The sequence below is a fragment of the Manacus vitellinus genome, unplaced genomic scaffold, assembly GCF_001715985.3.
Source record: "Manacus vitellinus isolate BGI_N305 unplaced genomic scaffold, ASM171598v3 scaffold_28_pilon, whole genome shotgun sequence".
Lineage (NCBI taxonomy): Eukaryota > Metazoa > Chordata > Aves > Passeriformes > Pipridae > Manacus > Manacus vitellinus.
Genome location: NW_021940122.1, coordinates 1,714,274 through 1,730,080, shown reverse-complemented (window position 1 = coordinate 1,730,080; position 15,807 = coordinate 1,714,274). Strand labels below are relative to the sequence as shown.

At 42.6% G+C, this 15,807-nt stretch overlaps 1 non-coding gene across 1 annotated transcript; it reads left to right on the top strand.

The window, feature by feature from the left end:
- The first annotated feature begins 12,833 nt into the window (after positions 1 to 12,833).
- On the top strand, positions 12,834 to 12,907 carry TRNAI-AAU. Its single transcript has one exon. It is a non-coding gene; the product is annotated as a tRNA-Ile (tRNA).
- Positions 12,908 to 15,807: the final 2,900 nt, after the last annotated feature.

The window sequence follows — 15,807 nt, the reverse complement described above, 5'->3', positions numbered from 1 at the left end:
GTTCAAGTTTTTTGACCACATATTTCTAGGAATAAGGTGTTTCCAGTGTGAACTTAGACAGAAATTATGTAGTTGACCTCACTTCTTCAAAATATTTTTATACTTATCTCAAATGCTACCCCTCTGTAGCTGTTTGACTCCTTGTAATATCTGAGTAGCTCCCAATATTCATTTATTCTTGTGTTCTTGGAGATGGAGATGAGACATAGGGAAGCTAAATTACTTAAACAAGATCATACAGGAAACTGGTGGTAGATCCATTGCCTTATCTTCTTACTGTATTATCTTCCATTTTTTTAAGTTTGGCTCCATTTTTGTGTAATCCTGTGTCATCAGAGGTGGTTACTTCAGCCCCAAATTCTCTCCCCGTGGGAGCAAACTTTGAGATAGGTCTGCTGATGTGGGAACAAACTTTGACTAAATATGAGCACTGAGGATACCAAAATCTGTCTCATTGCATCTACTTTGGTGTGTTAGATTGGATGAAGGTGGCACTTCTGCCAGTGTCTCCCAATTGTCCCTGTTGAAGAATCTATTTGGAAAAAGTGAACCGGGCTCTTGCAAGATGAAACTAAGCAAAGACATTGGCGGTGCACCCAGAGCACTTCAAAAGCCAAATGACTGCTCACTCCACAGGACCATGGTAGATATAGCATAAAGTAAAGGTCCTGGAGTGGCTCTAGAGTGGACACTGCCCTCCAACTGCTTGGCCTTCAGGTCTTCCTCTGCTCAGCTGCCTTACTTGCTAATGCAAATGCAAGTCAAACCTTATAGGAGGCCTGCTCTAAAGGTGTTCTTATTCTGATTTGCTAATATTTCTGTAAGGTTTTTTCAGTGATACTGGATTGCATGCGTATGTTTTTAATCTTTGTGAGCACTAAAATGAACACCAGATTTGACTGGTTTTCATAAGGTTGTCAAGTGTTTGTTTCTCATTGTGGCTGGAATATGTTGATGGTCACTTTTTGGTACCTCTTATTTTGATGCATTTAGCTAGAAGTCCTTACCACATGCTCTTCATGATGTGGTTTGCTTGGGTCATCCAAGCTGTGCACTATGATTTAAATGTTGCTTTCCTTCTTTGTCTTCCCATTCCCAGCTGGGCAACAAAAATATTCTGAACAAGCAAATAACTGTGCCTAGAAAAAGCCATTTGGGGTTCTACTAAAGCTTGTAAGATTTGAGGTTTTCAGACACCATCCAGGATGCCTGGCACAAACATAAATGTGAATAACAAATGACTGGGTTGCAGTGAATGAGTTATTGTTAATAAACAGTCTTTGTTTTCTTTTATAATAAAACACAATTATATGTAGAATCTTGCTAAAATGTAGGCAATAGGGGGGTAAACGCTTTCAGAATAAATTTTCGTATTGTCCCTGCAGGATGCTGCTAGGTACTGGGAAGTCTTAAAATCCCTTTCATTACCTCTCTCCCTCAAATCACTTAAATATTTTAAAATAAAAAAAAGCCACTGCCCAAATCACAGGTCTGCAGCATAAAGCAAGAGACCAAGTATTGTTATTTGGAGAGAATGGTGGTTGCTTTTATCTTATCCCTGTCTGATACTGCATATCATTAATTTCTACTGGAAGAAGAAGGCAGCAGGTGTCCAGTTCACACCCATCTTTTGCTTTAAAATCATTTGCTCTCTCTTTAATTTCCTTTCAGTAGTTTATTTGCTCTTCCTGCTCTTTACATTAGGGCTCTTTACCACCATCACTGGGAGTGAGTGCGACACCCAGAGAGCTGTGGCAAAGAGGATATGGTGGGTCAGTTTGCATGGCTGTGAGTGAGCAAGGGTTCAGAGGAGGAGTAAACTCCATCCTAATGAGGGATTAACAAGAAGTAGCCTTTTTTTGTCAAAAAAAATGATGTCTGCTCATCACAACTGCCTGGCTGAGGCTGAAACCCCGACAGAAAGCCCACAGCCTCCTTGGGTAGATGCCTACACCCAAACAGATCTCCTGAAGGCTGAGACAGCTACTCTGCCCTCAGCTGGGGGGGAACTCCAGAACCTGGAAGTCCCCCACTGATGCTTTCCAAAAGAGGAGAAGAGTTTGAGAGCCCAGCTGAAGTTCCTCTACACCAATGCATGCAGCATGGATAACATGGAGAAGGAGCTGGAAACCATGGTGCAATTAGAGAATTATGACATAACTGCTATTACAGAAACTCGGTGGGACAAGTCACAAACCGGTGCACTGCAACTGAGGAATTCTGAGCTTTTGAGAAGAGATATGCTAGGAAGAAGGGGTGGGGGTGTTAAGGAAGGAATAGATTGTCAAGAGCTATCTCTGAGTAACAACCATGAACAGGTTGAGAACCTGAGAATAAAAATGAAGGACAAGGAAAACAAAGGATGTCTGGTGATGAGGGTCTACAATAGGCCACTTGATCAGGGAGAGCCTGTTGATGAGGCTTACTTGCTTCGGTTACAAGAACCATCAGTCTCACAAGCTCTCGTCCTGAGCGGGGGGTTTCAACCCTCCAGTCATCTTAGAAAGCAATACAGCTGGTTGCAAGCAATCCACAGGACTCCTGGAGTGTGTAAAGGACAAATTCCTGGTCCAGGTATTAGATGAACCAAGCAGAGATGAGGCGTTTCTAGACCTGGTGCTCACCGGTGTGGATGAGCTCATTAACAGAGTAAAGATTGGTGGCAGCCTGGACTATAGCAACCATGCCCTAATTGAGATTGTGATCTCAAGGAGCAGGAGCCTGGCTAGGAGCAAAGGCAAGACCCTGAACCTTGAGAGTGAACTTCCAGCTGTTTTAAGGAATAGGTGAATGAGATCTCTTGGGTAGCTGTTCTTAAGGATGGAGGGGCTGGCAACCCTTTGACCCACTTTTTTGAGAGCCAAAAGTTCTGTATCTGAATGTGTAGGAAATTGAGCAGGGCAGGCCTTAAACTGACATGGCTGAGCAAGGATCTACTCCTCAAACTGAGGAGTAAGGAGGAAATTCATAGTCAGTGGAAGCAGGGACAGGTGACCTGGGGAAGAATACAGGGATACAGTTCGAATGTGTAGGAATGGCATCGGGAAAGCCAAGGCAAAGGGGGAAAGGACTTGGCAAGGAAAGTGGAGAGCAACAAGAAGGGATTCGTGGTCATAGATCAGGAAAAAAAGGCCACGGAGAGTGTACCCAACACGCCACCCCCCTCTCCCTGCAAGCAAGAAGGGTGAACTGGTAGTGACTGATATGGACAAGGCTGGGGTACTCAATGAGTTCTTTGTCTCAGTCTTCACTGGCAGTCAGACTTTCCACTTTTCTCAAGTCCCTGATCCTCTAAGTGGATGTGGGGGGAGTAGAGTCCCTCTCACTACAAATGAAGAGCAGGTTTGGGACCTTTTGATGAAGCTGAATAGCCACAAGTCTATGGGACCTGATGACATGCATCCCAGTCTGTTGAGGGCTGATGATGTTGCCAAGCCACTCTTCATTATATTTGAAAAGTCATAGTGATCAGGCATAGTCCCCAGGGACTGCGAAAAGGGAAAAATCACTCCCATTTTTACAAGGGAGGAAAGGAAGATCTGGAAACTACAGACTGGGGAGCCTCACCTCTGTGCCTGGGAAGATCATGGAACAGATCCTCCTAAAAGATATGCTAAGGCATACAGAAGATTAGGATTTGATCGAGAAGGGGGCCCATGAGAACCTCATCAGGTTCAACAAGGCCAAGTGCAAGATGCTGCACCTGGGTCAGGGAAATCCCAAACACGAGTACAGACTGGAAGAAGTCACTGAGAGACCTGTGGAGAAGGACTTGGGTGTTCTCATCGATGAAAAGCTGGACATGAGCCAACAATGTTTACTTGCAGCCCAGAAAACCAAACACATCCCAGGCTGCATCAAAAGAGGGGTGGGCAGCAGGTTGAGGGAGGTGATTCTCCCCTTCTGCTCTGCCCTTGTGACACCCCACCTGGAGTACTGCACCCCAGCATGGGAAAGAAGTTGGACCTGTTAGAGAAGGTCCAGAGGAGGGCCACAAATATATTCAGAGGGATGGAGAACCTCTCTTATGAAGACAGGCTGAAAACTAACCTGGGTAAAGATCAGGGAATAACTTTTTTTATTTGCAAGTTATTCATGAAACCCCTAAAAAATCATGTTAGGATCTGCTGAGTCTAAATCTACCTGGGCAAGAATCTAATGCTTTGGTGGGAGAGTAAGGAGGACAGAAACAAAACCAAAACCAAAACAACCCAACCTGGACAAGCCACTGGAGACTCCTTCTTTGCTTGGAATTATTGGTATAATTAAGTTTTATATCATTCATTGCTTTATACTTGTGCTGACCTGCTTTCCTGAATCAGGGTATAGTTAAGAGATTTAGTTTGGAGATTTTAGCTCTAAGCCAGTAGGCCCAGTGATAAAGTTGAGGATTATTAAAAAAAGCAGACTACTTGCAGTTTTTTATCTTCAAAAGGAAATTAAAACAAACTTCTAAATTTAAAAAAGACTTTTTTTTTTCTTTTTGATTTTTTTTCTTTTTTTTCTTTTGCATGTGTCACAATACCAGGTTTTAAAAGTAGTTTGTCACCATATTCAGCAACCGCAGCTGAGCCTGGGGCTGGAAGTAAATTTACCAGTGTGCAGGGATTGTTAATGCTGGCTGCTGAGGCTGGAAAGCAGTGCAACCCTTGTTTCTTGGCAAGAAATCATGTAAGTAATCAGCAGGGTCCCAGAAGGTCATCCTCCTTCGAGTGTTGCCTAAAAGGCTTTCTTCTCTTTTCCTTTCCTCTCTTTGAATTGATCCTGTCCAACAGGGTCTGGTTTTGTACATAAATCCTTGCTTAAGCTTTCAGTCTGCACTCTGGCTGTGCTAAGTTGACTCATACTTCTCCGTGTACAAAACTCAAAACATATTCCTGGTTGGACAATGCTGATATTTGGTAGAGCTGTGTCCTAAAAACAGTCCTGCTCCACTGCAATACTGACCACTGTATCTGTAACAGCTGGTTCAGGCTTCTGCCTTACTATGCTGTACTGCTCCAGAACAGGAGACGGGATGGCTTGGCAGCACAGAGGACATGGCTGAAACTTGTGCCTCTAAATTAGCTGGTCATGGCTGATAAATTCTGCTCTGTTCCCAGTGTCAAGCAAAATGAAGAGCTAGCCCTAGAAAAAATGGACTGCTACAAGCTTGTACTAGCTAAACATTTTTCGTCTATGTACCAAAGAGTTTTTAAGAAACTCTTTCCTATGTCCAGAAACTGAAGTGTCCTCCCAAAATGAATCTGTTTGGCATGATCCTGGACCTTGATATCATGCTGTTACGGGAAAGAACATCTAGGAAACTGGTTCCACTTTGTTTTCAATTTCTCAGATCACTTCAATTTGGTGTGTAACAAGTCATTATGTAAAAAACAAAACCCTGGAATCCTTTTTGCTTCCCTTTCTCTTTTAAGAAATCTTATGTTTGGATTTGCCAGTGTCTAACAGACCCTGGCCTTCCTTTAGCAAGGTCAGGACTAAGGTGCCTTTTCTTTTCTACCACTCAGATCTCTCTTCCTTTGTCAATTTTTCTGAAATATAGATGACTGTTTTGAATTTGATCAAAAGGTAGTTCATAGACAATGTGGTTATAAATATCAGTTAAGTAAAAAATCCTTACATCGAGAATCTTTTTAATATTTGATCTTAGATAATATGCTAAGCTACCCCTTTCAGTTGACTGAAGAACTTTACAGTTTGTGAAGAAGGAGGGACTGTTCATATTTTAAAGACTTTTTTTTTTAGTTGTTTGGTCTTTGAAGAAAAGTGAAATCTCTCTGAGATAACGTATGACTTTTGAATTGTTGAATCTGGAATACTTTGATGGGCAACAGATAAACACATGAAATTCAGTAGATCACATCGTTCTACAGCTTGTGTTCCCAGGCTTGGGATGATGAAGTGTATGTGTTTAGGTTAATGCAAAATCCTTCATTCACACTTCAAGAAGCAATATTGCAAATAAAATCCTGTAACTTAAAGCATTGTGTCCCCTCTGGACATGCTGGTTTTTAACTCTGAAACCAGCCAGAGACAGATAGGTGCAGCATTGTGAGACCAAAATTGCTTCTGACTTTGGTCAGAGTAGGCTTTCACAGGACAAACAAGTATTTGACCTATTAACACCAGACCAACCTGCCTTTTATTTGGAAAGCAACATGGCAACTTTCATATCCACTCAGAGAGGCACTTTTATTCCAAGGTCACATCACAAAGGCGTATACAGAATAAACTATGTATTGTTCAATTTATCTGCGTCAGGAGGACAGAGAGGGGAGCTGACCCTGGTACATCTTGATCCAGTTGTGCTTTCACGCCCAGGTACTGCTGTGTGGGTAATGACTCCCCTGTGCTCCTGGGGATAATGGGTGTCAGCGTGACTCTAACTGGCCTCAAATGCTTTTTTGAAGAGATGTGATAGTTCAAGAGACCCCGTCAGGCTGTGAGCTGTGGAGTGAGTGTTTTGCCTTGCTCGAATCCCTGTTTTTTTCTGAATACTTCAGCTGCTTCTACCTCCGCATCAATGGAAATGAGAGATGTTAATCTATATGGTGGTTGCAAAAGTTAATTACTGTTACATGGAAAGATGAAAAGAGCCACATGAGTGCTGAGCAGTGACAATGATGTGGACTGTGATAGAAGCTGAGAAAATCTAGAATGAGGATCCTAGGTTTAAAAAAACAAAACAAAACAAAACAACCTCTGTAGATAAGCAGTACATACTACTACATCTTTCACAGCATTAAGAAAATTGACAACAAAAGTATAGAAATACTAAAGTACTTCTCTTTAAACACTTTGAAGTCACATGTACACTATTTCCAGCATTCAGATACTTGGTTCCATAAGCACTAACTGTAATTGTGGGGTGTACATGGAACTGTTTTCAAAATTAGAAAGAAACCCACCAAAATAATTAAAAGTCACCTATGACAAGAACAATGTGCAACATTTTAATTATATAGAGCCATTTTGTTTGCAAGTGTTTCTTGTTGAGACATAGCTGTCTTCACAGAGCATGGGCATAGGAAGTTAGGTGTCCCTCTGGTTTTTGGACTGTTCTTTGAGTTCATTGGTTGTTTGGTGTGCATCCTTTTTATCTATATGAATGAAAGCTGCAGTTCTTGTTCAGGTCCAGAATGGTGTCCTTCTGTTACATTAACAAATGGCAGCCTGATGGAGTAATAAATAATTTATGAACTTGGGATATTGATTTTTCTTCAGTGCTTATAGGAAATTATACGCTTGTGGCTTCAAGAAATAATTGGTCCAATTTAATCGCATAAAAATTATAGTCCTTTTTAATTCTTTTCAAATGGAACTTTAATGACTGCTGGGTGTGTTACAGAACAGAGCAGAAGAGAGGATGTCTGCATGGACTGAAGAAATAGGAGGGCCAGAAACAGCAGGTTTTACAGGTCTAATAAAAAATGATTGCTATGGTAGTGGTTTTGAACGAAGGCTAATGGACACTTGTCTGATCACAAATTGGCCTTTTCACATGGAAATATTGTGAATTCTAGTAAAAACAGTAGCACAGTGCAGATTAGAGGTACAGAGTGCCTGGCATATTAAAAAAAATATTCCATTTGTAAAACTTCACTGATCAGAAGGTGGATTTTGTTTTAATGCAAAGTAAATGTTTTGTTATGCTGGTCTTCTAAGTAAGGTCTGCAGCTGGAAGGAGGGGCAAAAACTAAAGTGGGGGAAAGAAGCGATTTTACCAACTTCACAAAAAATAAGTCTGAATTTGTCTTTTTTTGGGAAGGAAAAAAGCCCTGTTACTTGAGTGTTAGTATACACCCTGTTAGTATATTTTGTGGTGTTTCTGACTGTTTCTATCTACAATATAGCACCTTGTGAAACATACCTTCCTGAATATTACAACTTGGAAGAACTACACTGACCAGCTTTCTCAGAATGCAATTTATTTTTATAATATTTTTATATAATTTTTATATAATTTTTATAATCTGCATTCCTTGCTTAAAAAATTCAAGAATACTCATCCACAAGCAGGTTTTAGTGAAATCACATGGTATTCTGGCTTTTTTCCATTCTAAGATGTTGAAGTTGTTTTGTTTTGTTTTGTTTTGTGGGGTGTTTTGTTTGTTTGTTTGTTTGTTTTTTATGAAAGCCATCAGGAAACTGATTTTTAGAAAACAGATATACTAGAAGGAAGTTTCAAACCACTCTGGAGCAATAGTTAATTTCCATCTTCAAATTTTAAATGTAAGTTACTCCAAAATGTCAAAGGATGAGTGTGGTTTGATTAGGCTTAAACTTATAAATTTTTCTGAATAAAACTGGGGAAAATCAAATTATTTCTGCCTGCAAGAGAGTATCCTTTAAACTGGATGTGAAACTTATGTAGTCTAATCCATTCTGCCCTTCCATAGCAGGAACAAAGCAAACAGGCACTAGCGAAAAATGGAGAGACTGCCAACAATTTCAGCACTAATAACGAGGTGGTGTTCATAAAAACTCATCCTGCTGATCCCTGTAGTTCTAGCTGTAGGCTTAATGTGGCATGTCAAATGGTAAACTGATGCCTGCCTGGAGTTAGCTGGAGGCTGAGAGCTGCAGAGCATCTCAAAACATTTTCCAGGGGAACAAACCATATTCAGGAACTGTGACACAGGTAAACAAGCCAAATGTCTTTACAGTACTATCTGCTACCACCAACCTGGGCGCTAAAACTGGTTTTGGATTCAATGTGCTGCCTGCTGGGGGGGATAGCTGTATGTGCATACCTACACTATCCTAGGGGCATGGTCTGCTAAGAGGATGCACTGTTTGTGCCACAGAGAAGGTCCAGGGCTTCTGAGAAATGTGGGACTTCTGGTGTCCTTTAGACAGCCTAATCCTATGTCAGATTACAGAAGAAATTCTTTACTGTGAGAGTGGTGAGGCACTGGAATAGGTTGTCCAGGAAAGCTGTGGATGCCTTATCTGTGGGTGTGTTCAAGGCCAGTTTGGAGGGGCTCTGAGCAACCTGGTCTAGTGAAAGGTGTCCCCACCAATGGAAGAGGGGTTGGAACTGGATGATCTTTAAGGTCTCTTCCAATCCAAACCATTCTATAATCTGTGGTAAATTTGGCCTTAAATAAGCATGGTAATGCCATGTAGACATTGCAAGACCAGCATTCATAGTTGGTGATTCATTTTAGATGACTGAAGGGAAGGTTTTTTTCTCTTCCTAGAGGACTCTGGAGTTTTCCTAGCTTTTTGCTGAGAAGTTGTGAAGAAAGTTTGGTTTTCCTGTTCAAAGCATGACATTGTCACTTCTGTACCAGGAACTACTGTGATGGTTTTGCTGGATATAATGCCCTACATCTAAGTTTCTAGATGTAATTTTTGAGTCTGCAGATTTCTAGTTCCAAACACTGATAATGGCTGGACAAGAAGGTTGTCTTGACTGTTTTAGTAAAAACTCACAGTAGGTATTAATAAAAATTCTATAATTATAAAGTTCTAAATTTCAACACACATTACCATCAACTGTTTACTTTATAATTGGTGTAATAATAATTTTATTAAATATAACATTATGGGTCTTTATTCTGTTTTGATGCACAGATATATGCAGATATCTTGCATTAGCATTTTTGTGACTGAGATTTCAATGGTAAGATTATTAATAAATCCCTGCATAGTGTTCAGGCAGATAACATTAATTCCCTCTACCCTTTTGAGCAGCTAATGAATTTTTTTCCCTGTAGTTGTCAATTCTGAATTGATGATAGATTAGAACAAACAGAACATGGCTGTGAAATGCCTAAAGCTATTCTTTGTGGTTTAATTGCTGGTTCAGATCCATTGTGGACTGGGTAGTGAGCAGTGACCAAAGATCACTTTGTCAGATGCCTTACTGGTCTAAGTGAAATAAGACCTTAATGTGTCCTGCAGCACAGGCACTTGGGAAGGAGCAGAGGCAGAGAGAAGCCCATGAGCGTTCTCTGTTCTGCTTTCTGCCTAAAAATCTTGTTTCTTCTGGAAGATGGTCTTGCTTTGATACACAGGCAGGGTTCATGATGGCAGGGCCTGTGTCAGCATGCAATATGTAATACAGGCTGGAACACAGTGGGGGTGTGAAGCTTATATAATTTGGCAATTTATTGCCTGTGAAAAGGAAAAGAAGTAATTTGCTTGGGCACAGACATAGGAGCATCCTTCTAATCTTGAACAGCATTGAGTCTGAGCAAAGCACAATTTTCTTTTGTAGACAGCAGGCTGAGGCACAGCTGTTGGGACTCCAGCTCAAAGTACAGGCTGTGCAGGCTGTACTGGGGACATCTGGGAGCACGGACCTGGGACTGCACTCTCTGCAGGGCACTGCTGGCTACCAGTGCCAGTGGTGTGCCAGGCATGGAAGGGAGCAGGAGAGATCAGGGACAGCGGTGCGCAGTGGGTGGATGCTGGGTGATTTGTGGTAGGGAGGAAACAGGCAACTGAAGAGAAGATCTGAGACAGAGCTCAAGCACCTGGACCACCTTCAATCTTCAGTGTCCTGCTGTTTGTGCCCTTGGCTGTCAAATATAGATGGTTGGAGTTTTGACAGTACTCTATATAATGGTAAGGTTATGAGTGGAACATCATCACAGATCTTCTAAACATGCTGTAAAAATCCAAAGCTGAGATGCCTAGCTGAGGCCCTGAACTAACAAAACCATTACAGCTCAGGTTCTGTTTGATAAAACACTTGTGAACACAATTCTCTAACACCAGTGGTGCTGGAAAATGCTTGCAAATACTTTGCATTTACAACCACTAAATTCCATAATGGTACAGAGATCCACTATATAGCCTGATAACTGTTTCTCATTCTAAGCTGGTTTGTTTCTTTGCTTGAGAGTATGGATTCCACACCCTGGAGAGAAACCAGAGTTTACTGTTCAATTAGAAAATTTTATTTTCTTGGAGGCAGCATTGATCTCTTGGACTGTAACGTTATCTGTCACTGTCTAATAACAGAAAATCTGTTGCTTGTACAGCAGAACCCAAATGAGTCTCTCCTAAAAAGGTAGGATGTTATTTCTGTGTGTGGAAGAGGGCTTTGGAACAGCAGGTGTTTGCGTTTGGCATGTTACTGATTAAACTTTGGGGGAAAAAGACAAGTCTACTTAGTCTAACTAAAAGGTAGTGGAAGGAGACAGCCAAAGGGCATTGAGCTTTTTTCTTGCATAATTGGATCTGATTTGATTAAAAACCATTGGTGGACAGCTATGAACTGAGGCAATATGTTACTGACTTGAGGTACTTCTGCTGATATTGTGGACAGAAAGTCAAGATAGATGATTAACCCTCACCCCTGCTATCTTGCTCTCTGTGGAGCAACTGACCAAAAAACAATTACGTAACTTTCTTACCTAAAACCAGACTGCGAATCCATTTGCCAGATGCACAAACAAAGGTCTACTGTTCCTATACCTGACAATTATGCCAAGCCTATCAGTTTGGAGAGTACCCAGACTCCATACACAGGCTTGTCTGGGAGAACGTCCAACAGACACTGGACAGCGATCTTTGTGGGTCTCTTCCAGCTCAGGAAATTCTATGATTCTGTTTTCTTTCTGCCCTTTCACTTGTCATCCTTGTCTTAAGAATCCAGATGTGACCTTGCTGTTGAATGTTTGAGTGAGTTTAGCCTCACACAGGGTGACATTTCCCAGAAAATGTAGCTGGTTATCAAGATCCCAGAGCATATGTGCTTCCTGGCAGTTGGCTGGTTGCTACTTTATGGACATCAAACAGAAGAGGGGAAGGAGAAATGACAGTTTGGAGTCTGTAAACGATCTGTTCAGTTCACTCCTAGGGATAAAGGGCTCTGTGAGGAAGCTGGGCAAAATGAAGTTTGGGGAATTTGGTGGGTCTTTGAGGAAAATGCTGGCGGCAGCAGATGGGCAAACAGCAATAAAGGGGAACTGATGGTGTGAGTGAGGGCAAAAAGAAGTGTGAGTGGGGGCACTGACGACAAGAATGAGTGTGGACTAGAAAAAACAGGGCACTGTAATCCTCAGTGATCCTGAGTCAGTCTCTGTCATCCCAAGCTGTGATATAGATATTCTTTGGTCTTTTTGTCTATAATGAGCTCTGCCAAGAAGATCAAGCATTTGAAAAGTCTAAGCCAGGAAAATGAACACCGCAAAACTGAAACCTTTGACTGTGTAAAATACAAAACAGGGATAAAAAGAGATTGTGAATAACTCTTCCCTGTGTTACTGTACCCTTCCGGGGAAGGCAAGTGCTGTGAGGCTCAGTCTCATTCAACTGTTCTGCCAGGTGAATTTTAGGACATGCTGGCCAACCGTGCCTGCTTTTCGGGTTCAATTAGAGGACAGACTGTGGGTCTGCTCTGAGCCTCACTCTTGCTACAGGCTGTGCCGAGTTTTGGTCAGGCCATGGGATAACTGGGGCAGACAGGGACCTAGGGAGGTGCCTTTCCCAAGTCCCCTGCTCAGAGCAGCACTGCTGTGAGGGCAGGCCTGGGGGCTGTCCAGGGCTCGGCCCTGGTGCCCGGAAAACCTCCAAGGAGGGAGCCTGCCTGGCCTCACCCTGCAGCCTGCGCTGTCACCTCCCTGTCCCCACTGGGGCAGAGTGTGCTGGTGTCCCCGTCCCGGCCGTCGGGAACATCCCCTGCACGCAGGGCTCTGAGCGCCTCCGTAAGGAAGCGTAGCCGGCGCAGCGGGAGCACAGCCATAAACCCCGAGCAAGAGGCGCCTGCCCCGCAGGAGCTGGTGCAGTGACAGCGCTGAGCTCCCGGGGCGGGAGCGGCGCCGCTTCCCCCGGCGCGGGCTGGGAGTTACTTCCCACGCCATCGTCGGCGGAGGGGCCGGTTAGCTCAGTTGGTTAGAGCGTGGTGCTAATAACGCCAAGGTCGCGGGTTCGATCCCCGTACGGGCCAGTGCTTTTGCCCGCTGCGGCAGGAGCGCGGAGCCGATCCCGTGCCTCCCACCTGCAGCCCCCGGCCGGGAGCGGAGCACCCACGGACCGGAGAGATGGGGGGAGCGGGCCAGAGGTACGGGAGGGAAGCGAAATAAGCGGAAAAGGTGCCAGGAGAGAAACACACGTGCAGGAACTGTGCGCAGGAGTGCTTTAAATCTTGCCGTAGGACTCCACGAAATATTCGGTGTGTTATGCCTCAAGGCGTTTTCTTCATGTGCTGCTGTTAATCAGCGTTAAGCCTGAAGAAGGCTTGCAGGATTTGAGATGGTCCTGACTTCCAGTGAATAACCACAGGGAAAAAGAACATCAGGTATTTAGCTCATTGCATTATTATGACTTTGGTAGCTCTGTGTTACCGGCTGGAAGACACTGAAGCGAGTGGGGTTTATTTATTTATTTATTTATTTTTCGTTTGTAGCAGGAGGACAAGCAGATCTCACATGGCAGACTGATTTTTCATAGATTGTTCTGAACTCCATATAGGACATACCCAGATTTGACAGACACACCATAATCTGAGTCTTAATTTTTATGGGTGTGCTATTTGTTCAAGCAAAAAATCCAGGCCAAACCGAGGTATTCTAATGGAGTACTATGTCTGCAGGAGTGGCCAAAATAGATCCCTGGTGGCTCAACTGGCCTCTATAAGGGTGTTTTCTACCTAAGAAACTTCTCTTGGAAGCTCAAAATAGTTATTACTTTTGTCCTGTCTACCTCTGAAATGAAATGGGATTTCTTCAGAGGAGGGAAACTTTCTGGTGCAAATGTTTTCTTGTATAAACCAGTGATTTTGTTATCAGAGTTGCATACAGACAGGTCACAGCTCCTTTGGGAAAATACTTTGAGCTAACAGCATTCTACTGACTTCTTTTACAATTTTTTTAATATGTTTCTTCTCTATCCAGGTCTGTTGCTTGAGGCTTCTTCCAACTTTTGATTCAAAATAAGAGATAATAAAAAAAAAAAAAAGAAAAAAGGAAGAAAAGTGGATGACACTTCATACCAAAGCAGAGTTTTGAGGCAGAGACATTACATATTCCCCACAGTGTCACCAATGTACCACAAGGACCCATAGACATGTCACTCCAAAGTCACAATGTAACTTGTAAGTCACAAGAATGAATATTCATGTTATGTAGCATCCAAACTGCTGCCATGGCTCCATCAGATGTCTTGGCAGAGTAATGTGGTGCTGGTTTGATGACCTTCTGTCTTGCCACTCCACTCAGTGATCCTCCTCAATTCCTTTGGGTCCAGCTATAGTGGCCAGGACTTGACTATATTTAATGACATCCATTTTAAATGAACTGAAAAGGGACACAGCACCATGTTCCGCTTCAGAAAAAAAAAAAAAAATCTGGGAATAATATTGCTTTGTTTTATGTTTCCCACATTAGGAATCGGATGTTTATTGTAGCTATGTTGCTGTATAACCATGTCCTCACTGTAAACCAAGGTGATGCAATGGCTCCTTGGCCGCTTTTTCAATTTGTTTTAAATTGCTTATATTGTGTGGTTTTTTGGCAGTCAGGATTGTATGGGCATACTTTCCGTAAATTTAGTTTCAACAGATGGTTGTCAGATTGTGAGGGTCAGCCATTGTCTCTAGGGGAGTCATTCCAGAGACCCTTCTTCAACCTCGTAGGTAGCTGGAGAATAAAAAGAGATTAAACAAACAAACCCATGTAGTGGAATAATGCTGTCATGAGGACAGCAGAGGAATTTCCATTCTGATGCTCTGCAGTGGCAGATGCTGGGGCATATTCTGGGGTTAGTATCCAGTGTTTCATTTAACCTGTAAGTGGATTGTGCAACATCAAGGCCAAAACAGGGATCAGTCGTTGTGTGCTTAAAAGTGTGGTGTGAAGCACAGCTTCTCTGCCCACAGCAGTTGGTTATGGAGACGATGAACCTCTTGTTGACTATGACAATACTGAGTGCTGACAGCTGAGGAGGAAACTTATAATCAATCCAGTCAAATCTCTTCCTTCAGTTACTGTTTCATTCACTCAGTGATGTTTTGAAGCATTTTCTTTCCCAGCCACATCACGGGTTAATTTTATAATTTCTTATATTGTGTTTTTATTGCTAGAGCATCTAAGTATTTTGCCATCAGGATGCTTTATTCATTCAGTTTTCTTTTAGGTGTCTTAATTATGGTGAAAATCTGAGTGGCAAGGATTCATCAGGTCTATCAATACAGCAATGCACAGATGCTATTCAGAAACATCATTATTGAAATCAAACGCAGGATGTGGTGTGGTGGAAGAGGCTGCTTTTTAGATCGATTTGTGTGCAACAAAGTTGTAAGCATTAATTCTCTTATATGTGAAGCTTAACCTTTGCTTAAACTGGGGAGTGTAGTGGTTGCCTTCCACACACTAGAAAAAAAAAATGGCAGCTCCATCAAAAAGCCTGAGCCTGTCCCAACCCTAAACAAAGGTTCTCATTTAGTATTGTGAGCAGAGATGCAGGTGGGAGGGGGACGAGGAAATGCCATAGAAACAGACCCGGGAAGGAGCTGCCAGCCAAGAATGTGGCTGAATGGGCACGGTAGCTCAGTGCTGCGAGCCCAGGGTCTGCCTAAATGGAGCTAGGAGCTGCAAGGAAAAGGCCAACAACCAGCCCGCTGTTTGGGTCCTCTAGTGTCTCAGAAACAGGGATTATTCAGGAAAGGGGGATGGCATGAGAGAGAATCTGGCTTCCATTTTCTTTGCAACTCAAATAATAAGGACCCTGATTTTTTTACCTTGCAGTTCACATCAGAACAGAATGACTATATTTACTGCTGAAGCTGAAGAAATATCTTCAAATTTGTATTTCTTAGAAAGTAATTGCTAAAATGAAGTGTCAGCAAAT